This window comes from Mus musculus, chromosome 12 (assembly GCF_000001635.26).
Source record: "Mus musculus strain C57BL/6J chromosome 12, GRCm38.p6 C57BL/6J".
NCBI lineage: Eukaryota > Metazoa > Chordata > Mammalia > Rodentia > Muridae > Mus > Mus musculus.
The window spans coordinates 11,185,615-11,206,007 of record NC_000078.6 but is presented as its reverse complement, the minus strand read 5'-3'; the positions used below and the strand labels follow the sequence as shown (position 1 = coordinate 11,206,007).

Here is a 20,393-nt window from a genome sequence, read left to right as displayed (position 1 = left end):
TTTTTTATCAATTTTTGTTTTTGTTTATTTTCAGTCCATTTGAAAAACTTCAAACATAAGCATTGTATCTGCATCAGTAGTATTTTTATAACTGAAAAGTTCTCTGCTTTGTTTTCAAGGGCTGGTAGGGTGCCTGGGGCCCGGTGATTAAAATGCTACCCTATTTATATGAACCTTCGTCAGCTTCTTATATATTAATTTTTAGGTTTGTGGCAAAGAAACTAGAAAGGATTGGTCTATATCAGCCTTTTTTCTTAAGGAACTGTGGCCTCTGCACATGTTCATGTGAGGTAGTATGTGCACATGTGTTTGTGTGTGGGCTTGTAGGCATGCTGTGACTTAAGCTAGAGAATTGGGGGGGGGGGAGTAGTAGGGGCTTGCAGAGAACCAGCTGGTCTCAGGACCAACTTAGAGATCAAATACTATTTTTCTTGTTGACTTAAATAAGTGAGAACCAAGTGCCCCCTGCTTTTGAGTTTGCAAGTTCAGTATTAAGAATAACTCAATAGATTGGGAAATGTTGGTTGTCCAAGGGTCCAGGTAGTATAAATGAATGACAAGATCCTGTTTTTACTTTCAAAAGTTCCCTCAAGGGCCTGGAGGTAGGATGGCCTCGCTGGCGAAGTGCTTGCCATGCAGACTGGAAGATCCAAATTTTGATCCCAAGTATCCACATAAAACAATAAACATAAACAAAGGAAAAACTAGTGTGGTGGTTTAAGTCTGTCATTCTAGTGCAGGGAGGTGAAGATAGAAAGATCCTGCAGTTTACCAGCTCAGCAGCCGGGCTGGACAGGTAAGCTTCAGGTTTTATGAGAGATTCTATCTTAAAAATAAAATATAGAGTTGGGCATTGTGGTACAGGCCTTTAATCCCTGCACGTTGTAGGCAGAAGTTGGTTGATCTCTGTGAGTGGGAGGCCAGCCTGGTCTACAGACTGAGGTCCAGGACAGCCAGGGCTACAAGAGAAACCCTTTCTCAAAAAGTAAAATAAAATAAAATAAAATAAAATAAAAACAACTAAGAAAAACCAAACAAACACAAAGAATGAGATATAGAAGCAGTTGAGGAAGACACCCAACATTGGCTTCTCATATCCATACATGCGTGCATAAACACATATGCATACCATGTGTAAACACACGCACATGTACATTTACCCCCATAGAGGGAGAGAAAGAGAGAGAGAGGCATGCAAGGCCTCACTGTCAACCTGTTAGTTGGACTTGAGCTTAAGACCTAAGAGAAGAGGCCTCTGAAAAGCCAGGAGAAGTTGGGCTTTCTAGAAGGTCACCTGTGGCCTCGAGCTCCGTGTCGCTCTCCCCAGACTGCCTACTTGCAGCACAATGCCTTTCTGGAGAGGTAAAGGTCTGGGACACTTGATCCTGCCCCAGGCCTTCCCTGAGAAGCTAGATCCCTTGTAGGGAGCAGAACTGGAACAGGTCCCGATCCCTCCAGGGAGTGGCTTAAAGCACTTGGCTCAGGCGAAGCTTCAGGGCTGAGCTATTTTTGGTGATTGGAGAAAGAAAGGGCTGCGGGACTGTGGAAACATTCTCCACGTGTCTGGCTATGGGCCGTATTTCCGTGCTGACTCCTTCATATGATTCCCGTAACAGGCCTCGAGGCAGATACCGAGTTTCCTACTCTGATAGCATGGAATCTGAGGTTTAGGATGGCTAAAGTGATGCAGAGCCCCATGGCTAGGTAGCAGCAGAACACTTCACGCTTAGCTCCTGACTCTGCTCTCCAGATCTCAGAGCTCTGTTGTCTTTGCTGCCTTCCTTCCCAGCTGTGTGAGCTCCGCTTGGCTCTGGCTTGGCTCAGAAAGCGTCCTCAGCAAAGGCTCGCTACATCCTTTCGCTTTCCTTCCTTTGGGACCCTCATCCCTCTCACCACGCGAAGAATTTCATCTCCTGCTCTGAATTATTTCTCTTTGAACTTCCACTCCTCTCTTTTATTGTTTCCGCAGAATTTCCTTCACTGGTGCTTAGAGTATTAATCAAAAAATGAAATCTTCACTTGTGTCCAGTAAAGTGTTCCATCCTGAGATCTTCTGCTCTGTTTGGACTTCTGCCACTGGAGCTGAACAGCAGAGAAGCCAGGCTGGGTGTGAGTGTGTGGGAGGGGGGGGTGGAGTGGGATGGAGAGTGGGGTGGAATGGGATTGGGGGGGGGCGGAGCTTGCAAACTGACACATTGGCAGAATTACTATTTTCCTAAAATATTTTAAAGAAAAAAAATAAGGGCTGATGATGCAAGTTAATGATAGAATGTTTGCTGGGGTCTATCCTGGGTACTGCAAGAAACACACATCCCCAACCACCGAGATAGCAAAAGAAGACACGCGCAAATGTGGCTTGTGCTCCTGCAATCGTACTGCAAGGGCTTTGCATACGAACTCTTAAGTTCCTGGAGGTGGGGATGTGGATCTCTGCTAGGCTTGGGTCTTGATCCCTTTGGGCTCAGCACATGATGGCTTGAAAGCAAGCAAAGTCTGGCTAGCCTGCCCTCTCCTTCCCTCCCGGCCCCAGTACCTCTGCTGGAAACCTGAGAAGATGCCTGTCCCTGCCAATGAAATGTGGACACTAAACAGCACCTGTGTCCCTACCAGGAAGGACTTGATCTTGATATTTTGGTCCCAGACAAAACCCTGAACTCCAAGGAAGAAGAAAGCACAAAAATTTCATGAGATGGCTAAGACGGAAGCTTGTGGACAATTATTTGCCACCTGGTGTGGCAGGAGAATGAGACTGGAAGTCCTTTCTCTCCAGATTTTGGAAGGTGATGTGCTATTTAAGTGACCTTCCTAGGACATTATGGTCCAGGGCTTTGGAGACTTACCCTCATCTCACAAGCCCCCCCCCCCCCCGCCCCATTCTCAAGGGTGTTTTCCCATTCTTAATAAGCAGTCTCTATTCTTATTTGTAACCATGTGTCCCAGGTCTAATTCTTTGCCTTGGAACAGGAGAACCTGGGCACTGCAGCAGATGCCCCATAACACAGATCTGTGCCTCTAACACTATGGTGTGGAGTCTGGCGACCTTCCCTCCTGTCAATTACTGTCTTCATAGTGACTTTACTGATTTCTGTTTCTTTTCGTCAAGATCTGACACGGGGAGGGATCGGGAACTTTGCACAGGAGGAGTATTGAAAGCACTGAATGGGTTATTCTGTTCTAGCCCAAGAGAGCAGTGTAGATTCGCTCTCTGAAGTGTCAGGTCCACTGACCACAAGATCCTTTACTGGATCTTTCTTCTCATTTCTATGCCTAGCATTAGGAAGCCGTTACCCACAACACAAGCAACCTTGCCAAGAGTCACATAGCCGGTGCAGATCAAGTTCCACCCAGGTCTGCGCGACCCACTTACTCAGCGGTCCTAAGTATATGCTGCCAAACTATGTAGCAGTGAACCAACCCAGCATAGAAAGATTGTGACATTCACCCTTCCCAAGCGATGCCTTCACTTGGTGAAACCTTGGAGTTGGTGCCCAAACTTATTACAGCATATTTTATCTTGTTACTATTCGTGTATGTGTACATGCATATTTTACTTTGTTATTTTTTGTGTATGACTGTGTTTGTGTGTGTGTGTGTGTGTACACATGGATACACACATTTGTGTTTCTGTGAGGTCATTCTCCACCTTATTCCTTTGAGACAAGCCTTCTCACTGAATTTGGAACTAGGCTGGTGGCCAATTGCATGTGCGTCCTGTTTTCTCATCCCTCAGTACTGGGGTTACAGGCATGTGTCCTACTAGTTTTATGTCTACTTAACTTAGAGTTAAGTGAAAGGAAGGAACAACAATTGAGAAAATGTCTCCATAAGATCTGGCTGTAGGGCATTTTCTTAACTAGTGATTGATGGAGGGCATCCTGACCCATTGTGGGTGGTGCCATCCCTGGGCTGGTGATTCTGGGTTTTATAAGAAAGGCTGCACAAACCATGGTGAGCAACTCAGTAAGCAGCATTCACGCCAGCCTGTCTGAGTGAGACATTCAGTGCAGCCTAAACTGACCCCAAAGCACCTCAGAATGTGCTCCATGGTGTACTCGTTTAAGGTGGATTTTGCATCCTTTCCGAATTTTTATATTGATTGATTGATTGGGTTTTTTGAGACAGGGTTTCTCTGTATGGCCTTGGCTGTTCTGGAACTTGCCCTGTAGACTAGGCTGGCCTCAAACTCAGAGATCCACCTGCCTCTGCCTCCTTGCTGAAATTAAAGGCATGCTCCACCACCGCCTGTCTCTGAATTTTAAATCTAATTGACACACATAAATAAGTCAATTGCTACTATTTGTAAGGACTTAGTTGTGGGGGAATTCCAAACTCTTGAATTTATTCTTTTTCATAATGAAAAAATTTATACTCCAAAGACTCCACCTTTGCTATATGCCAGATCACTTTCTAGCAAAAAGAGCAAACATGAGAAAGCAAACATGATGAAGTTTCAAGGATATCAGCAGGTATCAAAGGGCCTGTGTTTGGAGGAAGGGCTCAGAATCCAGGCACTGGGTGACAGACTGTTGGATGTCAAGCGTGAGCTGGGGGACCAGGAAAGAGAAAAAGAGAGAAGGAATCAGATGCCAGCCTCAGCCCTGCCACTGAGCCCAGCATTGTGCTTGATAAAGGGCATGCAGAGAGGGGTGCTTACAACTGCCAGAGAGAGACAGGACAAGACACTACAAGGCCAGTATTCTTTGCAGGACACAGGGAAGGCTACACAAAGCAAGAGGCTCATGAGGTTGTGTCTGGGCGTCTGATGGAACCACAAGCATCCTTAGCTGGGGAGTCCATCTCCAGTGCTTAAAGGGAGGAATCACGTGGGAGGAATCACCTGGGTTGGTTTGGCTGAAGCAATGAGTGAGATTGAAGGGGTAGAGAACAGAAAAAGCACGGGCAAGCAAGAGTGGACCGGGGGAGGCCTGAGCAACATCGAGCTGTGGGGCAGCCAACCCTTGGCCTGCGCAAAGCCCCACCCACTGGTTAACCCAGGTAGTTATTAATTGATGTTCTATCAAAGCGCTTGGCAAAGGACACAGCAACACCTGCGTTGTGAGCATTGACGTTGTGGTCCACGTGGTGCAATCACGAGGAACTGTTTTCGTAGTCTCACTTCTTGCAGTCTTTACCCTTATCCTTCCTCTTCTGCGCCGCACCTGGGGCTTGGGCTGTTTCTATGACAAACACTGGAGACTGGGTAATGTGTAAGTGATAGTTTACTTCTTCCAGTTCTGGATGCTAAGAAAGCCAAGATCGAGGCACCAGCATTCAAGAAGCTGCTGAAGGCCCTATTTGTCTCTTTACATTGCACAAGGGAAAGGATAAAAAAGGAGTGAAAGCTGTACGAAGTCTCTCCTGCCAGGTACTAACCCCACACACTAGGGCAGAGTCCTTTTGGCTTAGTCTTCTTCTAACATACTTATCTTTTATACTACTGCAATGAAGATTAGGCTTCTACCTATACATTCGTTTGTTTGTTATTTATGAAACAGGGTCTCTGTGTAGCTTTGGCTGTCCTCAAACTCACAGATATCCACCTGCCTCTGCCTGCCAAGTGCTGGCATCAAAGGCACGTGCCACAATACCTGGCCTAAGTTTACACCTACACATTTTTGGGATACATTCATAATCTGCCCAGCACTGAACGTCTTCAAGAGAGGAACCCAAAGCTGGAATCTTTGTTGGTTGGCGTGGCATACATACACATGCAAGGTTTATCCTAACATTTGCTACGAGCAGCAGTGCCATGGTGTCAGATCTTCTTCCTTTCCTTAAACTGTCCATATAACACAGATTATCAGCTGCATGTAGAGTTAGCTCAAGACGAGGTTCTTGAGTGACAAAAGGGCAAGAATGACCAAGATGATGTAAATTTAAATTGCAAGTTGTGTCATGTGTTGTTGTTGTTGTTTTTAAATATTTATTTATTATTTTATGTAAGTACACTGTAGCTGTCTTCAGACACACCAGAGGGCATCAGATGTCATTACGGATGGTTGTAAGCCACCATGTGGTTGCTGGGATTTGAACTCAGGACCTTCAGAAGAACAGTCAGTGCTCTTAACCACTGGGCCATCTCTCCAGCCCCGTGTTGTTGTTGTTGTTGTTGTTTTTTAACCTATGTGATCTCATCCTGTGAGGCAAAGTGCAGCTCTCTTCTCAAGAAGTCTAGATCCAAGTGAGTTCCAAGACAGACAGGGCTACACAGAGAAACCCTGTCTCAAGAACAAAACAGCAATAAAATGTTTAAGTCCAGCTATGGAGTGTGGAGTTAGAGACATCTAGTAACAATACAGGCCTAAAACAGAGCTGTACAAAAATTTTAAAAAGCATCGAAAACCCAATGAGCATCAAGGCTGGGCTCTGGTTAGCATGTATGTGCCTCCCCAAATGCATCTGTAATAAGTTAAGGGCTGGGGCTTGTGAGAGGTCATTAAGTTATGAAGGTACAACTCTCATGGATATGTTAAGGACCACACAGAAGGGTCACAACAACCATTTCTCCTCTCCTGTCCCTTCCACCATATGAAGACACTGTTCACTCTGAAGGATGCGGTAATCTTTTTTTCTCATTTCTTTTTTCCTGAGGAGGGGGCTGTTTTTTTTTTTTTTTTCTTCTTTGAGACAGTCTTCTCTGTAGCCCTTGCTGTCCTGGAATTCCATATGAAGACCAGGCTGTTCTTGAACTCACAGGGGATCCTCCTGCCTCTGCCTCCCAAGCCCTGAAAGAAACAGTGAAGATGACCACACTCAGCCTGAAGAGGTAGCTTTCAAAGCGCCATCTTAGAGGCAGAGATGGTCCTTCACCAACAACTTGCCCTGCTGTGATGGATTCTTGAGTGGTGGGCCTCTACAATTATGAGAAACAATTTATTTACAAATTGCTCAGTCTGAGCCGGGCGTGGTGGTGCACGCCTTTAATCCCAGCACTTGGGAGACAGAGGCAGGCGGATTTCAAGCCCAGCCTGGTCTACAAAGTGAGTTCCAGGACAGCCAGGGCTATACAGAGAAACCCTGTCTCGGAACCGCCCCCCCCCCCCCAAAAAAAAAAAAATTGCTCAGTCTGGTATTTTTACAGCAGCGGGAACAGACTAAGACAGAAGGAGACAGTTTTGTTTCATGGGTCACCTGCTTTCTGAATGAACAGTCCTTGAATCTAGATGGGTAGGTGCCACCCTGCTGGGGTAGGGGGTGGGAGGTTAGGGGCTTGGGGAGAGGAGCAGTCAGGTGAGATACTGAGGACAAAGGAGCAGATTCTGGAGTCAGCAGGAGGCCTCCTGTGGCTGGCATGGACTGGGGCTTAAGTCAGGGCTGAGATTCAAGCTCAGGGACTCACACTCATTTTTGAGACTTAGTGAAGATGACACGTTTATTAACTGAACACACATTCATAAACTGATACCCTGAAACCCTCAGGAGAAATAGAGTCCCCAGACTCAGGGCATTGATACCCTAGTGTCAAGGAATTCTATTCTGTAACTGAAGAGTGTCTCCCTGAGAGTGAGTCAGGCAGAAGAAGCTCGCACTGGAGGGACAGCTTTGGGCTCAGAAACACAGAAATGGTTTTGGGTGACAAAATGAGAGAGCTGGGTCTTAAGGAGCGGTTGCAGCCACACAAAGAACATTTCTTTGTGATACCAGGGGGAATGGAGCTCCTTTGTCTCATTAATAAAATAGCTTAAGATTATTATACACGTGGGAGCACAAGGACAATTTTATTAGTGTTTAAAGAAAACCCATGGTGGGTGAGCTGAAATGTTAGCTGTCACTCAGACGAGAAGAGTGGAAGAGAGAAGGGACAACCCATGCCATTTTAACAAGCAGCCACAGGGCAGGCAGGGAGGGAGGGAGGCTTTAGAGAAAGATTAAGGAAGCCCAAACAGTGTGTGTGTGTGTGTGTGTGTGTGTGTGTGTGTGTGTGTGTGTGAAAAGTATGCTTAGAAAAGACATAGAAGAACCGGAAAAGCTCTGCTTTTCTGAATAATTTACAAAAGTAGACAGACTTTTTGTTGATTACAGCCAGTTATCTTCTGCACTAGGGGAAGGGATTCTAGGCAGGAAAAGTACACTATCTCATTAAAGAATGAATTATCTGGCCTATCTATTTGTCATGGCTTAAAGTGAACCACCCCAGGAAGCCGGGGGTGGTCGCTTAGGTATCTATTGAACCAGCTCCACTGGAATGTGATGTCTTTCCCAGGCCAGAGAGTCTGTTCTTCTGACCTGCAGTTTGGTTTTTTTGTTTTGTTTTGGGTTTTGTTTGTTGTTTTTTTTTGGTTTTTGGTTTTCTTACTCCAATGCTAGCACCAGAGAACAAGGTGAGAAAGCCTGAGGAATGGTCAGCCCGGAAGGTGCACTCGGTTTTGAGTGCTTTTGGGAAGCCAGTACAAACGATGCAGTAGTTCTGTGTGCTCTGCGATGTTCACTCCAGGGCCCAACAGCCACTTTCCTTTGGGGATGTGGTCATAAGTGGCCCATTCTCCAGTTGGTGGCTGTGTGCGTGCGTGTGTGTTTTATGTGATGAAATAAGGAGGGAGACCAGGAGAGCTAGGAGGAGTTGGAGGAAAGTAGTGCTAAAGGGATATGATCAAAATACAGTATTCATTCATAAATGTATGAAGTTTTCAAAGCATAAAATATATACATCATCATCATCAAACACCCTGCGCAGTGGTGGCGCACTCCTTTAATCCCAGCACGAGGGAGGCAGAGCCAGGAAGATCTCTTTGTTTGAGGCTAGCCTAGTCTACAGAGGGAATTCCAGAACAGCCAGGGCCACACGGAGAAACGCTGTGGGGTGGGGATGGGGGTGGGGGTGGGGGTGGGGGAACGGAGTAAAACACATATCTTCACTTTAGAAAAGAAAAGAAAAACTGCTTACACAGCTTCTTCACCAGAAAGAGTACCCCTAGCTCAGATGAAGGCCTCCAAGCAGAACAGCAGTCTGGTGCCTTGTAGGGGGTACTTCCTGTTGTGAGCTCTGTGGCAGGGGAGGGACGTGTGTGTCTGCCCACACCTTCCTTATCTCCATTGGTGACCCTTTCCAAAGATTTAAATATAGATGCCATAGCCATTTACTTGATTCAAAAAAAAAAAAAAAAAATGCCCAGAGACTTCCAGAGGCTCCACTCTCACAAAAGAGGCCCTTGGAGTGTATCTTCCGTCCTTCACCTTTTTCTGTCACAAGTGAGGTCCCCTCGGTCAGCCTTTCTCCCTGTTAAAGATGTTGTGGAAGTCAAAGAGCGTCCTTGGAGTTGACTACTTAAAAGGAACAAAAGGTGTCAGGGAATTAAGGGGGGAGCTTTGTTTTGCTATGTGTCTTAAAAAGAGGGAAGGAATAGCCGAGACCCCGACTTCTCAGCCCCAGGTTGGCTGGACAAACCCGAGGACCCCTTGCTAGTGAGAGCGTGAGGTGTTTGCTCTGTATGCTGCCCCCCCCCCCCCGCCCCCCACCGTCCCCTTCCCCAGCCGCCCTGACCAAGTGTTTTCTTCAGCAGCAAAGCTCCTGGAGGCAGAAGCCTTAACCCTACTTCTGGAAGCCTCTGTTCACTGCTTGGCTCGCGCGGCTCGTGCGCCCCCTCCCGAGCAGCACCAGAACTGCAGAGCCCAGCCCCCGAGAAAGAGTGAGCTGCCAGGGTGGTCTGAATGGGAGGCAAAGCTCAAGGAACCTTCTCAGGAGTTGATTCTCCAGGACTATGGAAAGCAAAGAGCAGATCGTGAAATGATGCGGAGGGCGCCGCCTGCATGATCCTCGAGTTCCTGACGTTCCTGGGCTCAGTTGACATGTCGGTGGGAAGGAAGGGCGGGTTGCATCCTGCCTGTCAAAGGGTGAAAAAAATATGTATTAGAGTTCAAGGATCGGCTTCAAGGCCCTCATAGAGAAACCAAGACAATGACAAGTAGCATGCTTAAGGGACAAGTGCAGTGTTGTAGCTCCTTAACAAGTCTCCAAACTCCGCATACTTTATAAAGTCCAGGTCAATTTCTTCAGAACAGAAACAAAGCTTGGCTTCTCCCTGGCAGGGTGTGAACATTAGGCTCCTTGCTTGGGGACTGATGGAGTAAATGAAATTTTCTTGCGTTCAAGTAGGAGGCTCTCACAAATGATCTTACTTTAGTTTTTCCTCCAAAAGTTTGGTCAGCATGCTTAGCAGAGGTTAGTGGATAGCTTATGGTGTCTTACCCAGCGGGGTGTGCAGGGAAATGCCAAGATGTTGGAGATGGGTCACTGTAAGGAGAGAGAGGGAGAGAGAGAGAGAGGGGGAGAGAGAGAGAGAGAGAGAGAGAGAGAGAGAGAGAGAGAGAGAGAGAGAGAGAGAGAGACTGAGACTCAGCCTCAATGGCAAAAGAAGCTGTTATTTCTTCAGTGTAGAGATTATGAAATCAATTAAAACGGTATTCAATGGATTATACATGAAGAAAGAGAGAGAGAAGTTTCAAATTCTATGGAAAAACTGAAAATAAACCCATACTTTCCACCTCGCCCTCACCTGGACAGCACCCATATGTTACTTCTTCTACAGGTTACTGCCTTGGAGGGAGGCAGTAAGGTGGTGAATTCTTTTACTAAGAGAGGAAAAGGTAAGAGTTGGGAGTATATTAGAAACAGCGCCCACAGGGGTAGCAGGTAAGGCAGTGGAGGGAACATGTCAGCACAGAGGTATCCTGGAGACAGTTTTAATGAGGACTTCTTCAGGGGCAGAGAGTTCCACAGTCACTGTCTTCAGGAGCAATTGCAGCTGGGGTTCCTAGGGTGAACTTTCATTTTCAGGAGTGGTGCTGCTGTGATGCAACCCTGGCCTTGCTCTGAGCTCAGTCTGCTGTGAGCAATGACAGCTTTGTTTGTGAGTCTCAGAATAGCTTAAGACAGCAGCTGACCTCTAGACAGCACCCTCATCACTTGCAATTTGAAATGATAGGAAACATAAATTTACATGTATCCCTTCATAAACATTCTAGCTCACCTCCCACTTAATTCTACTCCTTTTAAAAAGAAAAGAAAAAAAATAGGGCCTTGCATAGGTTGACCTCAGGCTTGAAATACTCCCAATGCCCCCCGCCTCTCCATCCTAAATGCTTGAGACCACAAGAGGAGCCCTGAAGATCAAAAGTGCCCCCTCCCTAAGCCCAGGATAACCCAAGAAGTACAAGGGAAACTCGCCAGCTTTTTTGTTGACAATTAACAAAGTTCAACATTGATCTTGCTAAAATCTGAAGATTAATTCCCTTTATTAGTTTATAAATGACTTCCCAGTGGCAACAGAAACAAAATAAAAACCCAGGACCTCTTAGAGGCCCTAAAATTTTTGAACTATTGAGCCTCCACTAAGAAGGTCTTACTCTGCCAACTACAGGTGACCTTCCTAGGCCCAGTGGACTCGGGGCCCTAGCATCAGACAATAGCCAATGTGTCACCAGTTGGTAGAAACTGACCTCCATCCTGTTTACACATCAGTGCAGCAATAACCTCCTGGTTAAAGATGATGCCAAAATGACTCATCACCAGCCTCTCTTCTTGGATACCCCCAGGATAACTTCTTAGCTGCCCTGCTGCTGGACCCTGACCTCGATCTATGGGCTTCTTCATGACTACTTGGATGGATGCAGAGGTAACATAGTTCACCAATGGCAACCGCCTCATTCAGAATGGACAGAGGTGTGCTGGGACAGTGGTGGTATCAGACACTGAGATCATATGGACAGTGCTACTCCTGGCAGGAATGTCAGCACAGGAAGCTGAACTGGCAGCTCTGACCAAGGCGACAGAGCTGAGGAGAGACAAGAGAGACAAGATGGCTGATGTGCCTTTGTTACTGCTCATATCTGTGGGGCTATTTATAGGGAGAGAGGCCTTCTTTTTTTTTTTTTTTTTTTTTTCCATTTTTTATTAGGTATTTAGCTCATTTACATTTCCAATGCTATACCAAAAGTCCCCCTTACCCACCCACCCCCACTCCCCTACCCACCCACTCCCCCCCTTTGGCCCTGGCGTTCCCCTGTACCGGGGCACACAAAGTCTGCGTGTCCAATGGGCCTCTCTTTCCAGTGATGGCCGACTAGGCCATCTTTTGATACATATGCAGCTAGAGTCAAGAGCTCAGGGGTACTGGTTAGTTCATAATGTTGTTCCACCTATAGGGTTGAAGATCCCTTTAGCTCCTTGGGTACTTTCTCTAGCTCCTCCATTGGGAGCCCTGTGATCCATCCATTAGCTGACTGTGAGCATCCACTTCTGTGTTTGCTAGGCCCCGGCATAGTCTCACAAGAGACAGCTACATCTGGGTCCTTTCAGTAAAATCTTGCTAGTGTATGCAATGGTGTCAGCATTTGGAAGCTGATTATGGGGTGGATCCCTGGATATGGCAGTCTCTACATGGTCCATCCTTTCATCTCAGCTCCATACTTTGTTTCTGTAACTCCTTCCATGGGTGTTTTGTTCCCACTTCTAAGGAGGGGCATAGTGTCCACACTTCAGTCTTCATTTTTCTTGAGTTTCATGTGTTTAGGAAATTGTATCTTATATCGTGGGTATCCTAGGTTTTGGGCTAGTATCCACTTATCAGTGAGTACATATTGTGTGAGTTCCTTTGTGATTGTGTTACCTCACTCAGGATGATGCTCTCCAGGTCCATCCATTTGGCTAGGAATTTCATAAATTCATTCTTTTTAATAGCTGAGTAGTACTCCATTGTGTAGATGTACCACATTTTCTGTATCCATTCCTCTGTTGAGGGGCATCTGGGTTCTTTCCAGTTTCTGGCTATTATAAATAAGGCTGCTATGAACATAGTGGAGCATGTGTCCTTCTTACCAGTTGGGGCTTCTTCTGGATATATGCCCAGGAGAGGTATTGCTGGATCCTCCGGTAGTACTATGTCCAATTTTCTGAGGAACCGCCAGACTGATTTCCAGAGTGGTTGTACAAGCCTGCAATCCCACCAACAATGGAGGAGTGTTCCTCTTTCTCCACATCCTCGCCAGCATCTGCTGTCACCTGAATTTTTGATCTTAGCCATTCTCACTGGTGTGAGGTGGAATCTCAGGGTTGTTTTGATTTGCATTTCCCTGATGATTAAGGATGTTGAACATTTTTTCAGGTGCTTCTCTGCCATTCGGTATTCCTCAGGTGAGAATTCTTTGTTCAGTTCTGAGCCCCATTTTTTAAGGGGGTTATTTGATTTTCTGAGGTCCACCTTCTTGAGTTCTTTATATATGTTGGATATTAGTCCCCTATCTGATTTAGGATAGGTAAAGATCCTTTCCCAGTCTGTTGGTGGTCTTTTTGTCTTATAGACAGTGTCTTCTGCCTTGCAGAAACTTTGGAGTTTCATTAGGTCCCATTTGTCAATTCTCGATCTTATAGCACAAGCCATTGCTGTTCTGTTCAGGAATTTTTCCCCTGTGCCCATATCTTCAAGGCTTTTCCCCACTTTCTCCTCTATAAGTTTCAGTGTCTCTGGTTTTATGTGAAGTTCCTTGATCCACTTAGATTTGACCTTAGTACAAGGAGATAAGTATGGATCGATTCGCATTCTTCTACATGATAACAACCAGTTGTGCCAGCACCAATTGTTGAAAATGCTGTCTTTCTTCCACTGGATGGTTTTGGCTCCCTTGTCGAAGATCAAGTGACCATAGGTGTGTGGGTTCATTTCTGGGTCTTCAATTCTATTCCATTGGTCCACTTGTCTGTCTCTATACCAGTACCATGCAGTTTTTATCACAATTGCTCTGTAGTAAAGCTTTAGGTCAGGCATGGTGATTCCACCAGAGGTTCTTTTATCCTTGAGAAGAGTTTTTGCTATCCTCGGTTTTTTGTTATTCCAGATGAATTTGCAAATTGCTCCTTCTAATTCGTTGAAGAATTGAGTTGGAATTTTAATGGGGATTGCATTGAATCTGTAGATTGCTTTTGGCAAAATAGCCATTTTTACAATGTTGGTCCTGCCAATCCATGAGCATGGGAGATCTTTCCATCTTCTGCGATCTTCTTTAATTTCTTTCTTCAGGGACTTGAAGTTTTTATCATACAGATCTTTCACTTCCTTCGTTAGAGTCACGCCGAGATATTTTATATTATTTGTGGCTATTGAGAAGGGTGTTGTTTCCCTAATTTCTTTCTCAGCCTGTTTATTCTTTGTGTAGAGAAAGGCCATTGACTTGTTTGAGTTAATTTTATATCCAGCTACTTCACCGAAGCTGTTTATCAGGTTTAGGAGTTCTCTGTTGGAATTTTTAGGGTCACTTATATATACTATCATATCATCTGCAAAAAGTGATATTTTGACTTCCTCTTTTCCAATTTGTATCCCCTTGATCTCCTTTTGTTGTCGAATTGCTCTGGCTAATACTTCAAGTACTATGTTGAAAAGGTAGGGAGAAAGTGGGCAGCCTTGTCTAGTCCCTGATTTTAGTGGGATTGCTTCCAGCTTCTCTCCATTTACTTTGATGTTGGCTACTGGTTTGCTGTAGATTGCTTTTATCATGGTTAGGTATGGGCCTTGAATTCCTGATCTTTCCAGAACTTTTATCATGAATGGGTGTTGGATCTTGTCAAATGCTTTTTCTGCATCTAACGAGATGATCATGTGGTTTTTGTCTTTGAGTTTGTTTATATAATGGATTACATTGATGGATTTTCGTATATTAAACCATCCCTGCATCCCTGGAATAAAACCTACTTGGTCAGGATGGATGATTGCTTTAATGTGTTCTTGGATTCGGTTAGCGAGAATTTTATTAAGGATTTTTGCATCGATGTTCATAAGAGAAATTGGTCTGAAGTTCTCTATCTTTGTTGGATCTTTCTGTGGTTTAGGTATCAGAGTAATAGTGGCTTCATAAAATGAGTTGGGTAGAATACCTTCTACTTCTATCTTGTGAAAAAGTTTGTGCAGAACTGGAGTTAGATCTTCTTTGAAGGTCTGATAGAACTCTGCACTAAACCCATCTGGTCCTGGGCTTTTTTTGGCTGGGAGACTATTAATAACTGTTTCTATTTCTTTAGGGGATATGGGACTGTTTAGAAGGTCAACTTGATCCTGATTCAACTTTGGTACCTGGTATCTGTCCAGAAATTTGTCCATTTCATCCAGGTTTTCCAGTTTTGTTGAGTATAGCCTTTTGTAGAAGGATCTGATGGTGTTTTGGATTTCTTCAGGATCTGTTGTTATGTCTCCCTTTTCATTTCTGATTTTGTTAATTAGGATTTTGTCCCTGTGCCCTTTAGTGAGTCTAGCTAAGGGTTTATCTATCTTGTTGATTTTCTCAAAGAACCAACTCCTCGTTTGGTTAATTCTTTGAATAGTTCTTCTTGTTTCCACTTGGTTGATTTCACCCCTGAGTTTGATTATTTCCTGCCGTCTACTCCTCTTGGGTGAATTTGCTTCCTTTTTTTCTAGAGCTTTTAGATGTGTTGTCAAGCTGCTAGTATGTGCTCTCTCCCGTTTTTTCTTGAAGGCACTCATAGCTATGAGTTTCCCTCTTAGAAATGCTTTCATTGTGTCCCAAAGGTTTGGGTATGTTGTGGCTTCATTTTCATTAAACTCTAAAAAGTCTTTAATTTCTTTCTTTATTCCTTCCTTGACCAAGGTATCATTGAGAAGAGTGTTGTTCAGTTTCCATGTGAATGTTGGCTTTCTGTTATTTATTTTGTTATTGAAGATCAGCCTTAGTGCATGGTGATCTGATAGGATACATGGGACAATTTCAATATTTTTGAATCTGTTGAGGCCTGATTTGTGACCTATTATGTGGTCAATTTTGGAGAAGGTACCATGAGGTGCTGAGAAGAAGGTATATCCTTTTGTTTTAGGATAAAATGTTCTGTAGATATCTGTCAGATCCATTTGTTTCATCACTTCTGTTAGTTTCAGTGTGTCCCTGTTTAGTTTCTGTTTCCATGATCTGTCCATTGGTGAAAGTGGTGTGTTGAAGTCTCCCACTATTATTGTGTGAGGCGCAATGTGTGCTTTGAGCTTTACTAAAGTTTCTTTAGTGAATGTGGCTGCTCTTGTATTTGGAGCATAGATATTCAGAATTGAGAGTTCCTCTTGGAGGATTTTACCTTTGATGAGAATGAAGTGTCCCTCCTTGTCTTTTTTGATGACTTTGGGTTGGAAGTCAATCTTATCAGATATTAGGATGGCTACTCCTGCTTGTTTCTTCATACCATTTGCTTGGAAAATTGTTTTCCAGCCTTTCATTCTGAGGTAGTGTCTATCTTTTTCTCTGAGATGAGTTTCCTGTAAGCAGCAAAATGTTGGGTCTTGTTTGTGTAGCCAGTTTGTTAGTCTATGTCTTTTTATTGGCGAGTTGAGACCATTGATGTTAAGAGATATTAAGGAAAAGTAATTGTTGCTTCCTGTTATTTTAGTTGTTAAAGGTGGCATTCTGTTCTTGTGGCTGTCTTCTTTTAGGTTTGTTGAGGGATTACCTTCTTGTTTTTTCTAGGGCGTTGTTCCCGTTCTTGTATTGGTTTTTTTCTGTTATTATCCTTTGAAGGGCTGGATTCGTGGAGAGATAATGCGTGAATTTGGTTTTGTCGTGGAATACTTTGGTTTCTCCCTCTATGATAATTGAGAGTTTGGCTGGGTATAGTAGCCTGGGCTGCAGTTTGTGTTCTCTTAGTGTCTGTATAACATCTGTCCAGGCTCTTCTGGCTTTCATAGTCTCTGGTGAATAATCTGGTGTAATTCTGATAGGCTTGCCTTTATATGTTACTTGACCTTTTTCCCTTACTGCTTTTAGTATTCTATCTTTATTTAGTGCATTTGATGTTCTGATTATTATGTGTCGGGAGGAATTTCTTTTCTGGTCCAGTCTATTTGGAGTTCTGTAGGCTTCTTGTATGTTCATATGCATCTCATTCTTTAGATTTGGGAAGTTTTCTTCAATAATTTTGTTGAAGATGTTTGCTGGACCTTTGAGTTGAAAATCTTCATTCTCATCCACTCCTATTATCCGTACGTTTGGTCTTCTTATTGTGTCCTGGATTTCCTGGATATTTTGAGTTAGGATCTTTTTGCATTTTCCATTTTCTTTGATTGTTGTGCCGATGTTCTCTATGGAATCTTCTGCACCTGAGATTCTCTCTTCCATCTCTTGTATTCTGTTGCTGATGCTCAAATCTATGGTTCCAGATTTCTTTCCTAGGGTTTCTATCTCTAGTGTTGCCTCGCTTTGAGTTTTCTTTATTGTGTCTACTTCCCTTTTTAGGTCTAGTATGGTTTTGTTCATTTCCATCACCTGTTTGTATGTTTTTTCCTCTTTTTCTGTAAGGACTTCTACCTGTTTGATTGTGTTTTCCTGTTTTTCTTTAAGGACTTGTAACTCTTTAGCAGTGTTCTCCTGTATTTCTTTAAGTGATTTATTAAAGTCCTTCTTGATGTCCTCTACCATCATCATGAGATATGCTTTTAAATCTAGGTCTAGGTTCTCAGGTGTGTTGGGGTTCCCTGGACTGGGCGAAGTGGGTGTGCTGGGTTCTGGTGATGGTGAGTGGTCTTGGTTCCTGTTAGTAAGATTCCTCCGTTTACCTTTCGCCATCTGGTAATCTCTGGAGTTAGTAGTTATAGTTGACTCTGTTTAGAGATTGTTCTTCTGGTGATTCTGTTACCGTCTATCAGCAGACCTGGGAGACAGATTCTCTCCTCTGAGTTTCAGTGCTCAGAGCACTCTCTGCTGGCAAGCTCTCTTACAGGGAAGGTGCGCAGATATCTTGTATTTGGACCTCCTCCTGGCCGAAGAAGAAGGCCCAAAACAGGACCTTTCTCAGACACTGTGTTGCTTTGGCAGTTCCCAGGTGGTACAGACTCTCACCTAAGCAGACTAAATTCCTAAGTTCCTTGGAGTCCCGGGACCAAGATGGCGACCGCTGCTGCTGTGGCTTAGGTCGCCTCCCCAGCCGGGCGGGCACCTGTCCTCCGGTCCGGACGGTGGCTGGCTGTCCCCGGCCCACACAGGGTGCTGCCTCAGCGCCTCTGTGCTTCCGCCTGTTCCAGAAGCTGTCAGGTTCTCTGGCGCACCCTCTCACCTGTTCAGACTAATTTCCTAAGTTCGGCGGGTCCCGGACCAAGATGGCGACCGCTGCTGCTGTGGCTTAGGCCGCCTCCCCAGCCGGGCGGGCACCTGTCCTCCGGTCCGGACGGTGGCTGGCTGTCCCCGGCCCACACAGGGTGCTGCCTCAGCGCCTCTGTGCTTCCGCCTGTTCCAGAAGCTGTCAGGTTCTCTGGCGCACCCTCTCACCTGTTCAGACTAATTTCCTAAGTTCGGCGGGTCCCGGACCAAGATGGCGACCGCTGCTGCTGTGGCTTAGGTCGCCTCCCCAGCCGGGCGGGCACCTGTCCTCCGGTCCGGAAGGTGGCCGGCTGTCCCCGGCCCACACAGGGTGCTGCCTCAGCCCCTCTGTGCTTCTGCCTGTTCCAGAGGCTGTCAGGTTCTCTGGCGCACCCTCTCACCTGTTCAGACTCGAGAGAGGCCTTCTGATGGCAGAAGGAAGGGCTAAACTCCATCCCAGAGGGCAGCAAGACAGCCCAGTGGGTGGCCCTAAAAATTGGGCCCCTCATATCTTTGATTGCCCTAGACCCAGGAGACCCTACACTCTCTAACCAGACAGAAGATGTGATCTGGGCCAAAATCCTGCCCATGTCTCAGTGTCGTGAGAGATGACAGAGGATAGCTGACTATAAACTAATTGTACGAGAGAAAATGGGTATAAGTGTACTGAAAATGATCCATTGTTCTTCACACACGGGACACTGGAGAATGCAATACTTAGTCTGCTAGTCCCACATCAGAATTAGAGATCCCAGTTTGAAAACAGCTGAAATTGTTAAAAACTGTAAGGCCTGTCAGCTGAGCAATGTGGTTGACAATGAGAAGAACCCCAGTACTCAATACCAGAGCAGTAAGCCGGGAGTCTGTCAGGAAACAGACTTCACAGAGGTAAGAACAGGGAAATCTGATACAAATATTTGCTGGTATTTATAGATACATTTGTAGGATGGACTAAGACTTTCCCAACTAAGGAGACTGTGGAGACACTAACAAAGAAACTACTAACTCCAAGGTATGGGTTTTCTAAGCTTATAAGGTCAGACAATGGACTTATATTTGTGTCCCAGGTAAGTTAGAGATTAGCTGATTTTCTGGGGATTGATTGGAAACTTCATTGTGCCTACAGATCCCAGAGTTCAGAATATGTAAAAAGGATAAACAGAATCCTGAAAGAGACTTTAACTAAGTTGATCTTAGAGACTTAAGGTGACTGGGTGACTCTTTTCCCCTTAGTCCTTCATAGAGTACAGAACTCCCCACACCAGATGGGAATTAATCCCTTTTGAAGTTATGTTTCGTTCACCTACTGACAGAAGTGTGTCAGCCTCGAAATTGTGTAACAATTAGCAACCGTCTGTTTCTGGATACGCAAATGTGTTTGGCTTAAACTTTGTGCTTTTCATAAAACAGGTCCACCTCTGGAGCTCCACCAACTTCATCTTAGAGATTGAGCCTTAGTGAAGAGACACTGCCAGGGGTCACTAAAGCTTCACTGAAAGGGTCCCTGTGCTACAGAGTTGCAGGGTGGATCTATCACTCATCTGTTTGCAGTTGAAGAAGACCCTGGCCATCAGGAGGAGAATTCAGCCTCAAGACTCCCTCCTGTCTCCCACTGATGGGCCCCTTACCCATGCCCCAGGGACACCACAAAGTCATAGCCCTGTGACTATTTTCATGGAGCTTCAGGAAGTCCCACAATTGGGACTTCTAGTCACAAGAGAAAGAGTAGATGAGATGCCATATTTATTTATTTATTTATTTATTTATTTTATTAGATATTTTCTTTATTTCCATTTCAAATGTTATCCCCTTTCCTAGTTTTCTCTCTGAAAACCCCGTATCCCTTTCTCCTACCCCATGCTCACTAACTCACCTACTCCTGCTTCCTGGCCCTGGCATTCCCCCACACTGGGGCATAGAACCTTCACAGGACCAAGGACCTCTCCTCCCATTGATGACCGACTAGGTCATTCTCTACTACATATGCAGCTAGAGCCATGAGTCCCACCATGTGTTTTCTTCGCTTGAGATGCCAAATCTTTTAAGTTCAGACTCCATTTTAGAGAACCTGACCTAAGTCTGAACACAGGTAAATTAGTTTCCAAGTTGCTCCCCAATAAAACCAGAGTCTAGCTCCAGTCTCTAGGCTAATCTTCAACAAGACCAGCATCTCCAGGTTATTCCCCCAACAAACCTGCACCCCCAGGTTACAAGCCCACCCTCTGCCTAATGACCACTAATACAGAGGGCAGCAGAAGTTACGTTTATGATATGACTGACTCCCAGCACCAGGCAATTATGTTAAAGGCCACAGCAGCTTTCCAATTAAATGC

At 45.0% G+C, this 20,393-nt stretch overlaps 1 long non-coding RNA gene across 3 annotated transcripts; it reads left to right on the top strand.

Annotated features, from left to right (window-relative positions):
* Positions 1–1,505: 1,505 nt before the first annotated feature.
* Positions 1,506–20,015, top strand: 9530020I12Rik (RIKEN cDNA 9530020I12 gene). 3 transcript variants are annotated; one of them, NR_131084.1, is made up of 5 exons: positions 1,506–1,704; positions 1,970–2,109; positions 9,501–9,831; positions 11,533–11,612; positions 19,471–20,015. It is a non-coding gene; the product is annotated as an RIKEN cDNA 9530020I12 gene (long non-coding RNA). The 3 variants fall into 3 exon arrangements; NR_131085.1 differs by lacking the exons at positions 9,501–9,831; positions 11,533–11,612; NR_131083.1 differs by lacking the exons at positions 9,501–9,831; positions 11,533–11,612; positions 19,471–20,015 and adding an exon at positions 2,531–3,519.
* The last annotated feature ends 378 nt before the right edge of the window (positions 20,016–20,393 follow it).